The sequence below is a fragment of the Ascaphus truei genome, chromosome 3 (genome assembly GCF_040206685.1).
Source record: "Ascaphus truei isolate aAscTru1 chromosome 3, aAscTru1.hap1, whole genome shotgun sequence".
NCBI lineage: Eukaryota > Metazoa > Chordata > Amphibia > Anura > Ascaphidae > Ascaphus > Ascaphus truei.
The window spans coordinates 58,534,486-58,551,311 of NC_134485.1; the positions used below are offsets into that span (position 1 = coordinate 58,534,486).

A 16,826-nucleotide genomic window follows, 5' to 3' on the forward strand; every position below is an offset into this window, starting at 1 on the left:
TCCGCACGCTTGCGGAAACGTGCGCGAGCCCCTGCTAAAGCCGCTCTCATTGCGGCTGCAGGGCCTCACTGCCGAGCAGCAGTGCGCCTCAGCACGGGTCAGCGCTCATGCCCGAGGCCTTCGATTGATTTTCGAGAGCACACTTGAGCGTCTGTCGACAGAGCTGTACTTATGTTTAATAAAGTTAATTGCCGAAAATGTCTGCTCTCAAAACAAATATGGGGAATAACTTAAGGCTGCGTCCACGCTGCCGCTGACCGCGCCTGGTGCGATCAGAACAATCAATTTTAATTTTTCCAGCCACGCAACGCGCGCTTATGAGCATGCGCGCTGGGTGCTTGCTGAGACAAATTAAATTGAGTTTCAGGCGTGCTGATGGGTCACATGACCTCAGTCAGTCAGCGCCAGTCAGTGTTTTGGCAGTCCCGTTCCCCCCGCTTGCACTGACAGAAAAAGTTGCCGGACACCCGAACGCTCATGCTTGTAGAGTTTGTGACGTCACCACTCTCAGGCTTGAGCACGGTCCGCGGCACGGGGGTCACAGCCTTGAATTTAATTGATTTGATTTATTGTTTTTAATTGTTAAAGAAGTTATTCAAATTGTGTTTATTTTTTTTAAATTATGTTCATATTGTTCCTTTTCTTAATTGATTTTTTTTTCTTCTTTTTTTGCTACTTCATCAGGCGAGCCATTCCAAATGCAAAAATCTCCAAAATAGAAATCTACAATGTAATTTCATGCTCACCCAGCAGCCATATTGTTCTCCCAGGCAAGTATTTTTGGGGTTTATTTACCGGCAACCAGGGGTGAGGAGGAGCCTTGAAACAAGAGCAGCGCAGTTAAGCTCCCCTGAACACCACTAAGAAGAAATACCACTCCCCGCTCCCCCAAAAAAATCGCTTTACCTCGTCATTGTCAGAGTGACTAAATGGGTTAACTCAGGGGAGCGCAAACTGGGGGGGCACAGGATTTTTTTAGGGGGCGCGGCGGTTGCAGAGGCCCCGCGCTCTTCCTCGAGGCATTTAAATTAAATGCCGGGGGACCACGCGAGGCCTCTGCAACTTCAATTTACCAGGATTCAGCCAGCTTCTGTACATGTCGTCATGACATCACAGCGTCATTTGGGTCACGTGACGTCACAAGGCCCTTGAAGAAGGATCTGAAGCCGTGGACCCCAGATCTCTCCCACTTCAGCCGCGGGCAGTCAGCGGCAGTGGAAAGGAGAAAAACAAAGATGGCGCCGAGCTGAGCGAACGGGAGCGCGCATCGGCGAACCTAGACAAAGAAGGAGTGAGATAGGTTGTGGGACATCTCTTAGAGAAGGGCAACTCTGAGAAATTCAGCAGAGAAAGGCACAGCAGGAAAAGAGCCAGAGGTGAGAGCTGCCACTGAAAGAGAGAGAATAGTATGGCAGAGGGAGACACAGTGATCACAAGGCAGGACCTCCAGAACATGCTCAAAGAACTGCAAGCGGGTTTTCAGCCAGCCCTGGATAGAGCTGTAAATAAATTTAAAGCAGAAGTCTTTTTATTGGCCAAAAGAACTACGGAGCTGGAAAATAAGATGGACGTTTCCATACAAAACCAGGTAAATACTGACAATAAGGTCCTGCGTCTCAACGAAGAGATAAGAGCTATGAGGGGCGGTATGGATGACCTGGAGAACAGGGAGCGAAGGCAGAATCTACTAATTCAACATATCCCTCAGACGGTGTCCGCGGAAGCCCTCCAGCCATATCTTAAGAGACTGTTTCTGTCAATTGACCCCCAGCTACAAGATGGTGACTTTTTGATGAATAGAGCTCACAGAGCCTTGGGCCCGAGATTTGATGACCCCAAAAAAAGCAGAGGCGTGGTTCTGAGGCTTCATCAATATGCAACCAAGGAAAGGATTATAAAAGGCTGCAGAAACAGAGACTCAATTGAATTCGAAAATGACTATCCAGATTTTCCAGGACCTGTCCAGGTTGACAATAGATAGGCGGAGAGGGCTGCGACCGGTGACTGCAGTACTTGAGGAAAGGGGTATTCACTACCGTTAGGCCTTCCCATTCCGCCTTATAGTCAACCATGAAGGCAGACAGATCTTGCTTTGTTACTCTGAGGAATCTGCATCCTTCCTATCGGCGTTAAATCTGACCCCCAGGGATGGATCGGGTCAGCAGCGAAGATCTCAGAACGATAACACAGAGGATGATCGATCAGCTGAGGGGACGGTAGCCCGGAGAGGAATGGGCTAAGATCGGCTACGCTCTTGCGGGAGTCCTACTGAGTCCCTCTGCTGTTCACCAGAACCTTGGAAGACTCAATAAGAGTCCACGGCCGTTCCCCTAACCGACGATCCGGCTTCCCACGGCGACCCTGAGAAGTCTATACCAGATCTATAGCTAGGTTTGTTTTCCCTCTGCTTTTCCCCCCTGTTTCCCCATTTATTCCTTATAATCTATTGTAGGGACTGTTTCATCTGCAATTTGGAGTCTACCGCCCACTTTCTGCATGCCAGTCAGCTGACTGGTGGATGAAACCGATAAACGAGCGGATTGAGGGTCCTGGCGATGGGTGAGGGGGCCTTGGCCCAAAGACTAGAGAGGGATTGTTTATGTTTATGAACCAAAAGGACATTAAGCTTCACTGAAGGTCAAGAGCAATTTTTGCTTGAAAACTAACACTTATAGATACTGAACATTTAATGATAATACATAAAACCCCTTTTTTATATTTTTGCCCGGGAAGCCTACCCCTATATGTGTATTCTAATACGAAAGGTTTGATTTGTTTACCGGTCCCACAGATGTTAGGAATGGGTGTGTTTATTAAGGGGTATTTTCCTTTCCCCTTTCCCTATTTACTGATGCAGCGGCCGTTATTCGAACACTTCACACGTCATGTACATCGGAATCGCGATTTGAAACCACGGGATGAATTCCAGCCTTCCCGCACTAAGATGCGAGCGCAGCGAGTGCAGAAAAACGAATTTGAGTGTTCTGGCTTTAAAAAACATGAAATTGACACAGTAGCACAGTACTGTACACATTACAATTCATCCATTTTATTGCAAACGAAGAAACAGAATCCATGAAATTCAAACAAAACATCCACGATAAGCGCGGGTGCCAGGGGCGATTGGCCGCGTTCATGCTGCGTGGGGAACAGCAGAGAACTCAAAATCGGCGCCGTGATATGTTCGAATTACGGCTGCTGCATCAGTATATATGTACTTTAAAGCAAGCTCCGGTGCGGGTATTATTCGGGGATTGAGAATAGAAGAATGCGGGGTGTGTAGTCAGTAGGGCCATATGCCCGCCAGGCCGTGTAGGGTCTGGCCGCAAAATTGGGATGTGTAGCTGGTTACACTCATCTTTCTTTACCGTTTAATTTTTTTTTTGTTACCCAAGTTTCAGGAGGGGGAAAGTTCCCTCATTTATTTTTCTACCCCCACCTGTTCACAACAACCATTAAAGTTTTTCGTTCATAACTTTCACATGTGAGAGAGAGACACAATATTGGGAATGACCAATCAAGCGCCATTGAAGTTTGTATCCCTGAATATTAAAGGCCTTAATAGTAATGGTAAGCGCAGATTGGCCCTAAAAGAATTTAGGAATCTGAAAGCAGATATTGTTTTTCTGCAAGAGACACACTTTGATACCCAGCAGCCCACCAAATACTTTCAGCGGGACATACCCTGTAGCATTTTACTTGTCTTTTAGTAGCAAAAAAAGCGGGTAATACTGGTAAAACAGGATATCCCTTTCCAGGCATTGGAGGTTGGAGAGATCAAGAGGGAGGTCCCTTGTGGTTAATGGGCTCCTCTCTGGCCAACAGATTATGTTAGTGAATATATATGCGCCCAACGAGGGACAAATTGACTATTTAAGGGAAACACTGGAATCTATGAGAGCTAGCCGAGATCAGCTGCTGATCCTGGGAGGTGACTTTAATATGGTACCAGATCCAGATATGGACAAGTCCACTCACACAGAGCAATCACACTCTGCAATGACATAGTGTAGCAAAGAAATTTAGACTGCTACTTAAAGAATTTGGTTTGTGGGATGACTGGCGTAGCTCACATAAAGGACAGAGGGATTATTCTTTTTATTTACCCCCACACGATTCGTACTCCAGAATCGATAATATATTTGAATCCCCAGGTATCTTGGAGGTATTGGTTCATTCAGATATAGGGCCGATCATGTTGTCAGACCATGCCCCGGTGGCGATATTGTTTGATCCCCCATTTGCCAGGACTCGATCATTCCATTGGAGGATGAACAACTCCCTACTAAATTATCTGGAGATTAGTACTCAAATTGGAAATTCGCTTAAAAATTATTTCCGTATTAATAATGGGTCTGTAGAATCAACAGCAACTCTATGGAAGGCTGAAAAGGCCACGATCAGAGGACAGCTCATCTCAATAGCATCACACAGAAAGAGAACAAAAATAGAGAAACAGAACATTTACACCAAAAAAAATTGTAAAATTAGAATATTCACAAAAAAAAAACCCGTTGAGGAAAATTTATAACATTCTGGCAAGAGGAGAACTTAAGAGGTTGCAATTAGAAGATGTAGAGAAGGCCCTTAAGTGGACTAAAAAGACGTATTATGATAAGGGAGACAAGGCAGACCGTTTACTGGCAAATAGACTCAAAGGGATCAGGTTGAGAACTTTGGTTCCCGCTATTGGAATGAAAGGAGGAGAATTGACTTACAACCCCTCTAAGATAGCAGAGGAATTTGCTAAATTCTATACGGACCTTTATGACATAGATATCTCAGCCCCAAATGCTAAAATCCAGACCCAGATTGAGGATTATTTTAGAGATTGCAACCTCCCAAAATTGACAGAGAAAGACCATCAAACTTTATGTAACGGTGTTTCCCCCACACAATTGCAGATAGGGACCATTACAGGGTGTATGGTGCATATACCTGCTGGCAACAGGAGGGCTGAGTTGTCCGCCGATGGTAGTGGGGACACAGCAACAGGCTTCTGGGGTTCATACCCCACATATCTCCTTAGCAGTGCACCGCCTCCATCTGCCCTAGGCTCCAGGAACTGAAGATGATCTCCCACGGTAACACTTATTACCTCTCCCACCAGTAACGTCACGCTCCAGGCAGGAGGTATATTGCAAAACAGGAACGGGTTTATTACTACACTCTGCAGTAACAGTTACATGGCAGTCTTCTGCCGGATACAGTCAGGTCAGCTATCACTGAAGATGGTCCCTGGACCATCACTACAGGCCAAGGGCACTCGCAGCCGTCCTAGCTCTTACCCACCTCCCTAGCGGAGGCAGAGGTAAGATACACACTTACTCTCCCCCAAGGGGAAGAGGAATAGAGTGGGCCCAATATGCAGCTTTTCCAATGTGTGACCTGCCTTCCTCAAGTGGGGGAAGGTACTCCTAACTTTAGCGCGGTCTTTGCCTTTAAGTACACCCAGGAGAGGGCACCAGGTCTGTCCCAGGATTGGGCAATCTCAGACCTGCTGTCACCGCCTCCTCTGACACTCAGGGGCAGCACCAGTGAAGGGGGAAACACCCATTATGACTACTGGTAGGCCTGCTGTACCAGGGCTTACTGCCAGGAGAAGGGCAGTTTAGTAGTCAGGAGTGACCCTGCTACATTTAAATGCAAAAATAACTCAGATAGAGCTAGTAAGGGCGGTTACTGGGTCATTGAAGCCATCAAACGGACCTAGCCCAGATGGTTTTTCAAATCTGTACTATAGAATTTGTATAAGAATTCTAGGACCATGTTTATTGGATTTATTTAACGATTTTCTTAGCGGAAAACAAATCCCCCTACAGATGACGAAAGCCAATATAGTGGTGATCCCTAAACAGGGTAAGGACCCCATATGTTGTGGTAGCTACAGGCCAATGTCATTGCTTAATACGGATATGAAAGTAAAATTATGGCTCACCGGTTGAACCCAATACTTGCTAGATGAATGCATTATGATCAAGTAGGTTTTGTGAGCGCACACCAGGTGTCGGATAACACCAGGAAAATTATTCATGTGATTGAACAGATACGTAAATCTAAAGTGAAAGCAGTGTTGTTGTGCCCTCTATCAGACACCAACAGCCACTTTGAAGATTCCAGGGAGTGAGAGGAATCTAATAACAAATAAGAATGGCGTATAACAAGAAAACACACTGGATGGCGTTCAACTACTCCCTTTAAAAACCCAGTGATTTAAGTGAATGGGAAATAATATTATCATAAAATAATGTGCCAGCACAAATAGTCTATAGCAGGGGAGCACAAACTTTTTTCCCTGCGCCCCCCTGCCGGCAGTTCCCCTCTCTCCGCGCCCCCCTCTTACCTCAGCTCCAGAGTCACGTTGCCATGGCAACGCGTCTACGAAGCCGCCAGAGCAAAGGTAAATGAGGTTTATAGAGGCCTTCGCCGCTTCCCCGGCACTTAATTTAAGTGCCTTCGGGAAGCACGTGGGGCCTCTGTAAAACCCGCGCCCCCCGCAGTCAGTCTCGCCCACCGCTGGTCTAAAGCACCAAAACAAATGGAATAAAGTGAAATAGAGTGAATATATATATATATGAAATAGAGTGAATATATATATATATATATATATGCAAATATAGCTGTATGCTCATCTGCATGTCTTAGGCAGGTCTGCAACCCCGCCTTTCCCCATTATCACCCAGCATACAGCACTTCCACTGCAGCAAGGGATTCTGGGAAATGACATGCAAATGAGCACACAGTGTCACTTTTTGCCTCAATAACCATTTTTAACATGGTTCCCTATAGGCTTAAGCTTGCTGCATGGTCACAGCTTTGAGCACAGCCAGGGTTAAGGTGCATACCCAGAAAACCACCCACAGACAGCCGTTTCGACCTTGATGGGTCTCATCAGTGTGGGGTTGATTTTACTGGGAATGCAAGATATATATATATATATACAGTGTTCGACAAACCTATACATTTACAAGCCCCGGGCGAGTGGATTTAACATCGTGGCGAGCTCCTATTGGCCCAAGTCACTTCCGGTCACGCTGATTCGTCCGACCGTGATCGTCAACAAGTGCCTCTGTCTCCTCTGCCTCTGTATCCTCCGGTTCACGCAGTGAACCATGCTCTACGCGTTTCTCTGTATGGATTAACCGCTTCCTCAGTGCCCCCTGTCCCCTCTTCTTTTTGCCTTGATAATCGAACCTATCGTGGCTACAATCAGAACTTCCCCAAATATACAAGGGATTAAAATAAAAGATGAGTGTTACAAAATATCACTCTTTGCGGATGATATTATTCTTACTATATCTTACCCATTGACATCTCTCCCGAATTTGCAATCCGCTCTCCGTGGGTTTGGGGAGCTATCAGGGAATAAAGTCAATGTAGGTAAGTCGGACGCAGTAAATTTAACGTTAACGGAAATGGAGGTTGAGGTCCTTAAACGGTAGTTTAACTACAAGTGGAAAAAGACCCATCTAAAATACCTGGGTATACACCGTACTAGAGACTACAACTCACTATATAAATATAAATATCCTGAGCTTTTCTCAAAGATAAAAAAGACCCACAAGCTTGGAACTCTCATTGCCTTTCCTGGATAGGGCATATAACCGAGGTTAAGATGAATATCCTCCCCAGACTTCTGTATTATTTCCAGACACTACCAGTATCTGTCCCACATATAAATATAAAAGAAATTCAACATCGAATTATGCAATTTATTTGGAAACATAAACAACCGAGAATAGCCAGGTCAATTATGTTGGAGTCTAAGTAAGGAGGTGGGTTGGCAGTACCAAATATTTTAAAATATTATATAGCCTCTGTGACGGTGAAGGGGTAACCAGGCTCACTAATAAAAGTTAAGCCCACTTGGTTGCCCCTGATCCGTGTTTTGGGGTCCTAGAGTGTCAGCTCTTGTACCTGACTGTCGTATATGCATTACTGTGACTGTGTGTCACAATTTTGGAGCAGAGAAAGTGTGTATTAACGCATTGGACTTCTCTCAGTGCACAGCTACATCAAATGTACAAACCGTTTTATAGATCTGGTGCAGCTGCTAGAGAGCAGAAAGTTCATGCCACATTAAACCTAGCGGTCACACAGATTGAAGGGAACATTAAAAAAAAAAAAATTTACACTGACTCAAGGGCTTACTCAATAAAGTGCAAGAGTGCTGATTCGACACTGAACAACAGTTTCCGTGTGGTAACACCAAATCAGCACTATTGCACTGTATCGAATAGGTCCCTCAGATTTGATTACATCTCATAATTTGTGCCATGTTACTCCCGAAATAGCAAGTTGATGCACATTGAATAAAAATTAGGAAAAATTGAGGGAAATGTACAAAGTGCTGATGCGCGGTTCAAATCAATAGCAGTTAATGCTGGATCCTGGTTCAATACCCTATGTCTGTGTTTTGTGAATCCCAGCGATTGACACAGGCACGTAAAAACAAAAAGAATGCTAATTTTTCCAAAACGGTGTTAGCTAAGGGCCCAGAGCCAGACAAGGTTTCTTAGGCAAACCACCCAACATTATATTTATATAAAAACTCGGTGTGTGATTAACCTGTGCGCAAGCACATTGGCTATTCCAAAAATCTGGTGTAGCCAATGGGCTGAGGAGAGGTTTGAGAAACACTGCTTAGTACACAGACCCCTTTCTCTTACATCGTCATTTTGTACCATGATATTTCATATATGATCATTAAATCTGCTTACAGGAATTGTGTGTTTGCAAACAACAAGTAAAATCTTTACAAGTAAAAGAAAAAAATTAAATTAAAGTAAACATGCATTAAGAATTAAATACTTTTTTTGAAAACAGATACCACACAATATATTTTTCATGGAAGGAAGAGAACAGAAGGAACCTGAAGCAACAATGCTAAAAAAAATGTTTAAAAAAAAGTTAAGTAGTTGCCATCAAGCTGAACAATGTAAGTTGATGGGCCACTAACACAAGTTACACATTCCACCCCAACTGTAATGTTTGCTGATAAATGTCTAAGTACCAGATAGTACAGTACCTTCCTCTTAATGCTAAAGAATATGGTGCCATGCAATCGCTTTGTAGTAAACATTTAAACAGATTCTACAAAATGCATCAAAGCACAGCATTCAGTAGGATTTTTCTCTCTTCCCTTTACCCGTGACTGTTTCTTGCACCAACTGTGCAGGTAAATGCCTTCGATACATATTTCCTTCTAGAATGAAACTCATGAAAAAAAAGAAAGAAGAATGTGTTCCTTTCTCACTCAATCTAATCCGGAATTTCAGTAGTAGACAGGCATTGTGCAGTTAGTTTCACAGCATCTGTAAAGAACATTCCTGAATGGTTTAGTGTCTTGGGGTCTTATCCATTCTAATTAATCAAATGAACAAGACAATGAACAGGTTTAATTCACAATTGTGCTGATCACACATATATGTTTGAACATTCCACAATTGTCCTCAGCACTCCATAAGTTTAAAGTCTTAGAGGGGTATCTACGACTCCCTAACAATAGAAGCTCTAGTACACTAGCCCAAAACGAATTTAATAAACACTGGATACAATTAAAACAAAAATAGGGTGGAAAGTACAAATTTATTTCATATACACAATCTACAAACGTGAAGAAAAAAAAATCACACAGCATCAAGACCGCAAATAAGTACTGTAAATGCCTAAGCACAACTATGCATGAGAATGATCTACAGACTTCTATACATACAGTAACTAAACCAGCACTACAACACCAACGCACAAATGAAACAAAGTGCAGAGGATAAATAAAAATTACACAACAATCACTAAGGGGTTAGAAAAATAAGTGCACAAGAAATGAATGAGCAGGGGAGCTAAATGAGCAGGGGGCAACGTAAACGCTTCAGGGTGATTGTTTACTAGAGCTTCTATTGTTGGGGAGTCGTAGATACCCCTCTAAGGCCGAGTCCATAGAAGGACAGGCTGCGCTGAGCCGTGCGGACGCTCCGCGCTGAGCCCCTGCATCCTCAATGAAGATGCCTTGAGAGAGGGCTCACGCGAGCGTCCGCAGGCGTGCTGACAAGTTGGATTTTTCAGCCGACAGCCAAGCTGTTTTTCAGCGCGCTGTCGGCTGAAAACATCCAATCAGCACGAAGCAGCGTCAACGTCACGGCGCCGTGACGTCTGCGCCGTGACGTTGACGTCAGTGCGTTGCGGGCGATTGGCCCAGCGACGTCACTGCCCCGCCTCCCACCACCTCCCCCCGCATCCCGATCGCCTGGCCTCAGCGTCAGCGTGGTCCAGCACGGCTCCCCCCCTATATGGCCCCAGCCTAAGACTTTAAACTTATGGAGAGCTGAGGACAATTGAGGAATTTATGTATGACTTGTTTTTTTACGAATTAGGGATTCCTTATGTCCACGTGCACCCATTATATTGCCATAGATATTGTAGGGTGGTGCCGTTTGTCTGTGTATATACATAAATCAGTTTGCCATCAGTCATTAGTACAACTGTTTTTAGATGTTAAATTATATTTTAAAAAAACTTCAATTCTAGTGCCAAAAACATAAAAACAAAATGATATAATGAAATGATGCTTTTGTGAGGAGGATGATAGCAGCTCGTACCTAGCGGAGGAAAGAATTCCAAACGTGCAAGCATGCAGATGATTTATAAAGCTATATATTTATAGTCATCACCAAACCACTAACATCACTACTTTCCAAAGTCAAAAACCGTTGAAGGATTTTATAATGTGCTCAGGATGAAACACGAAAAAAAGTAATTTTTACAAAAAATCTACACTTTTTCAAATATTTGTGCCATGTCAGATTCATAGCAGGAAAAGAGTATCCAGTGGCTGTTTGAGAACATCTGTGGGAAAGGCCAAAGGTTCGGTCAACTTTCAAAGTCAATGATTTATCCGTCTGAAAAAGGATGACGTGGAGTCAACAATTCACACAGAACTGCAAAGTATTTCCAAAATCTACACGCATGGGTATGTTCCCATTTTCAGACTACAACGTCAATACGAATACATTTTTACCAGCCAGAAAAATGCAGTATTGTACGAAAAAGCAGTAAATCAATCTTTTTTGAAGAGTATGGAACATAATATTTCCCCTCCATGGAGTTACACTTAATAAAATACACTTCCTTTTCATATGAATGTAACCCTGTTAACCTCCCCCACTTATCGCAGATAGGGTCTATTACGGGGAAAACTATGCTTGTCACTTGGAGTAGTGTGGTGCATACCTGCTGATAAACAGTAGCCCTGAGTCTCCCGCATGGTGGTAGGGGATAGCAAAAGGACAGGTTTCTGAGGCATATATGAATTCTTACTCACGGTGACAGCACCTCCATCTCTCTCTTGCAGTCCCCAGGATCAGGGGAGAAATCCCTGCTTGAGTCTCGTTCTCCTTCTTCCCAATAGATTTCAATCTCAGGACAGAAGTATAGTAAACAGTATCTCTTTATTCACTATGCACACAGCACAGCAGTCACTCAGCAGAACTAGGGCCTGCACCCTCAGTATGTTCCTGGACTACACTCCCAGCCAGAGGCCACCAGGAGCAGTCCTAGCTCTTCCCTTTCTCTCTGGTAGCATAAGGGAAACAGTCTCCCACCGCTCCCTAAGGGAGGGCACACAGTGTACAGAGCCCTGCACACTGCTCTCGGGTAGACCAGCCTCTCTAATGGTAGAGGCAACTGCTAAATACAGGAAGTGCAGCCCCTTAAGTACAGATCCAGCCCCTTGCCCCTGATTGGACCCCAGGCCTGATTACACTACCTTCTCTGTGACTCACTGAGCTGCAGAGGTGGGGAAAACCCATGATTACTCCTGGCAACCTGCCCGTACCAGGAATTACTGCCAGGAGGAGGGCAGATGTATTAGCCCAAACCAGACAGGGCTACACTCTCCCTCTGGTGGAATCCACTGGTCCCCACTTGGACCTAAATTTGCTGGGCCATCCTGTAGGTGAAGAACCTGCAACAAATATATCAAACAATACAGTGTACATAGTATGCCATCATAGTACCTGCAGTTTACAAACCCACCCACCCGGGATGGTGATAACAACTGGGATGTCTCCAACATAGAGAATCCTTTTTAATAATAATGTCTAGGGTCAGGTTTTTTTACGGTACGACCATTGTGGTCAACCACCTTTGCAAAATAAGTCTGGGGAGGACCATTTTCAGAACGGTTCACAATCGTATGCATAAAAATGTTCCGCCCTACACTCTAGACCCTCATGAGGTAGCATATTCTCTCTTCAGTGTGGTACGCTGAGTTACTATTTTTAGAGCTCAGGTAATCTATTACTGCGTCTCGGAGCAAGGTCTCTCTTTTCTCCTCAATTTCCAACATAATGGGCTCAGGCACGTATGGATACTCATAGCCATGAGATTGCCTATACCTGGCTACTATGGCTCTGTCTGCTCGGCTTAATTTAATCAGCTTCTTACCATGGGCCTTTCCTGGCAGTACCCAGAATAAAGGTTCCACTGGAGCAATCTCATCATACAGAATAGAAGGCCCTTTAGGTGTTACAATCCCTTGCTGGATCGCCCTTAGTCTCCTACGGAGCTCTTCAGCAGCCTCCTCAGTGGAGTAAGCGCCTTCATCCCACCAATGATCTACTATATCTCCATCTATTAATACAAACCGGGCATAGCTACCGAATGCCTTTGATATAACGGAGACCACCATTTCCTACTATGATCCGTGGACTCTGGTGAAGGTACTGATTTCTCAGTATCCACTCTAGACGATACCCCTGAAGTATCCGACCCACCAGACACTGACCCTTTTGGGTTTACCCCTAAATACAGTCTTCAATACAGTAGGATTCATTACAGGCAGTTTGCTAGACACAGGTATTTCCCCCTCCGACCCCTCATCGCTTGTCACCCAATTCCGCCAGTCCATGGATGGTGTGGGGGCTTTTGGTGTCTTACTCTTAGACCCCCAGTGACCAGGACATGAACCAGGGCTGGACGGGGCAGTGGCAATGGCAGGAACACTGGAAAGTGGGGTTTGGGACGGGGCAGAGTCCTGGAAAAGGTCCTTAAGTTGGGCTATGCTGCGACCAGTTGGAGTCTTCTTAATGTCCTGGTCTACAGACCTCCGTTTCTCTCAGCCCGCAACAGATTGCAAGTACTTCTCCATGTCCTCCTTGGAAGGAATGGTGCTCAATGGAGCAGTAGCAGCACCGTCCCGGTCCACTCCGGCACTTGACATGGAAGTGACGTCATCATTCAGGGACATCGCGGAATCCCGGTACAGGTCCAGGTCCTGCACCGGAAGTTCATCATCCGCAGTGCACGTCACCGGAAGCTTGGTGTCGCTCGTCATTCTGAAGTAGGCACCAGGATGGGCCTCGTCTCCAGACTCCTCCGCAGCAGCCTGTCGGGAGTAAGGGGATGGTTTCTCACCACTCCGCTGGCTCGGGATGGTCTTCTGGTCCTCTGGAGCAGCCAAGGGGACCTCCTCGATGACACTAGGAGCCTCCACGGCCGTGGGGCTTCTACGTGGCTCAGGCCACACCAGCACCTGTCATGGGATATCCAGGCTCACCCGCTCCACATCACTGGTAAGTGGTCGTCTGTTTACAGCACTGTTGGAGTGGTCCGCCGGTTGGCGCATCACCACAGATGACACGCTGTCATGGTCGTTGTACGACGAATGAGGCAGGGACACCTCCGTAGGGGAACAACTTCGTGGCCCCTCTCATTCACTGACTGCAATCGGTACGAAACGGTCCCGCTCCGGTACCACCAGCGATAGCGATCCCCATTCTCCCTGGACAGTCACCTTCTTGGGTTCCACCATCACGGTTTCCGCCTCTGGAACCGGGGTACACGGACCCCCTGGAGCACCAGGTAGGGCGCACGGGCCCACGTTGGTGGTAACATCGAGGCTATCCACTTCGATTAGTGTTGCTTTCAAGCCATCCGGCTGGGCAACAACTGGCGGGAACGGTTCTACCAGCCATAGGTAGTATATCCCACACTGCGGACACCTCGCGGTAGTACTGGGTTCATCCCACGGTACAGGAAAAGGGAGACCAAAAAGCGCACCAGCAAAAACGGAGCAGGAAGGACCCAAAACGAAAAAAATTATTAAAAGGGCACTTTAATGTGACAGAAGACCCATCCAACGCGTTTCGAACGTCACAGCGTTCTTTTTCAAGGATAAAAAACAATATACTAACATCCATTAAATACCCTCTTACCTGTGGGCTGTTTCGCGCCAAAAAACGGAACTTGATGACGTCATGACGCTACGCGCGTCATCGCGCATGCGCAGAGCGACCCAGTGTCGTTCTAAGGGCAAAAGAAGTCCCACAGGCAGTGTGGCCATATTGGTTAAGGGCAAGCCATAGAGTATCATAGACCCAATGAATGCAATAAACCTCCCCATGAAGTTTACTCGCAGTGCTAATCACTGCGCATGCGCATCACGGCGATTCAAGTGCCAAAAAATAAAATCAGAAATTACGTATAGATCATGACAATTTGAATCAAAGTGAACGTTTAGCTTTAAAATCTCTGAAAAGTAATCATGCTTTGGTCATTAAGAGTGCGGACAAGGGTGGTGCAGTGGTGGTGCAGGGTAGAGAGGGTTACGTCAGGGAGGCATTACGCCAACTTGATGATGGCCTGCCTACCGGGTACTACCCGCCGATCCCACCCCGCACTTCTTGGATGTCCTTACTGAACTGGTTGACTCAGGTGTTATTATGGAGGTTTTGTCCAAGGAAGAGGTTAAATACATCATACCATCACATCCCATTGTTCCTATCTTCCACCATCTCCCAAAGACCCATAAGACATTGGTCGACCCTCCTGGTCGTCCAATTGTCTCCAGTATTGGATCTTTGGGAGATGGTTTGTCAAGATATGTTAATGGTTTTCTTCAGCCATTCGTTAGGAAATTGCCCTCATTTATACGGTACTCTGGTGATCTTCTTGATCAGATCAAAAATGTCAATTGGGACAACAATTATTTGTGGGTGACACTTGATGTTACCTCTCTGAATTCAGTTATACAACATGATCATGGGATGGCAGCTGTTCGCCAATTTATTGAGATACCAGAAATTTCAATCTTTCAGTCGGCTTTTATTTGGGACGCTATTAATTTTGTGCTCACGCACAACTTTTTCACATTTAATCACAAATTTTATTTACAATTAATTGGCACTGCTATGGGCACGAGCTTTGCTCCTTCTTTTGCAAATTTATTTATGGGGTGGTGGGAAGCACTTTTTATATATTCGAGCACTAATTCCTTTCGTCACAATATTGTTTTTTATAAAAGGTTTGTGGATGAATTAATTATTATTTGGAAAGGGGATGTCACTACACTTCACACCTTTGTTTCTTATCTTAATGACAATATATACAACCTAAAATTTACATTAAATTTTCATTTTCATCACATTGAATTTCTGGATCTACAATTATTTGTGGATATTGACAAAACAATCCAAACTGATGTCTATAGGAAATTAAACGCAAGAAATACATTCCTTAGGGCGGACAGCTGCCATCCATCTCATATAATAAAGGCCATACCCAAGGGACAGTTCCTCAGACTGAGAAGAAACTGCTCTACCTTAGGTAGTTTTCTTTCTCAATCTGAGGATCTGACAAAGAGGTTTTTGGATAGGGGATATTCTAAATCCCATATAGCAGTTGCTTTTAATAATGCAGTACAAACAGAGAGGGTGTCATTGTTACCCACATATTCAATTGGGGATTCTCGTCTTGGTTACAACAAGGAGACACATATTAATAAAGAGGGTGCACATGGATTGGTAAAGTCTAAAAATAAATGTCCTCTTTTTATTTCACAGTTCAACAAACAAAGTGGAAAAATTAATTCTATAATCTCCAAACATTGGAATGTCCTATCCATGGACCCTGTACTTAAAAAATATGTTGAATCTGGTCCTACCTTTGTATACCGTAGAGCGAGAACAATTGGATCTTATGTCTCACCAAGTGATCTTATTACTCCTGGGTCTGTAAGACCTTTTGTTACCAGGGGTTCCTTTAAATGTGGCTCCTGTAGTATTTGAAAACACATGAAGCCAGCAAAAAGTTTTCTACAATATGTCCTGCCGCAGCCACATGATGGGAATAAAGTTAAAAATAAGGAATTTTATATCAACAGTTTCATAAATTGTAAAAGTCAATTTGTCGTTTATCTCATAACATGTGGTTGCGGCAAAAGATATGTGGGTAGAACGATTAGAGCTCTTAGGCTAAGGCCCCGGTATCTCAGCTGTAACGCGCGCCCGCGCTTTTGGCGGCGCGTTCAGCCGATTCCCCGATCTGCAGCTCACTGCAGGAGGAGAGACGGGGGGGGGGGGGGCGAGGCAGAGGAGTGACGGGGGCGTGGCCATGACGTCACCCAGCAGGTTTGCCCTCATTGGCTGAACCGCCGGGGGGCGTGCCTAATCGCTCGACGCGAGTCCTGCTCTCAATTCTATTGAAAGCAGGAGTAGCTCTCGCGTGAGCGCTGCAGCCCCCCCTCGCAGCGGGCCCGGCGCCATTGCGGGGAGGGCTCTCGTGCGCGCAGCGTCCGCCACAGCGGACGCTGTAGTAGGCAGCGGGGGCAACGCCTTAAGGTCAGGATGTTAGAGCATCTAAGGCTCATAAGATTGAAAGACACTAATCATCCTGTTTCCAAACACTTCACAGAATGTGGTCAGGGAGGAACAAGGAATTTTTCCTTCCTGGGAATTGAATTAGTTAACTGTAAATCCAGAGGAGGTGATCATGTCAACCTTCTGAACCGTAGGGAGGCGTATTGGATCTTTACCCTCCAAACGCGCTTC

General features: G+C 45.2%; 1 protein-coding gene across 2 annotated transcripts in view; it reads left to right on the plus strand.

Annotated features, from left to right (window-relative positions):
* LOC142491457 (syntaxin-19-like) overlaps positions 1-16,826 on the plus strand; it is a 30,200-nt gene that overhangs the window by 530 nt on the left and 12,844 nt on the right. For both annotated transcript variants that reach the window (XM_075594071.1, XM_075594072.1), the window contains exon 2: positions 685-2,391. The gene's annotated coding sequence lies outside the window, so the exon portion shown is untranslated. The remainder of the gene's footprint in view (positions 1-684; positions 2,392-16,826) is intronic.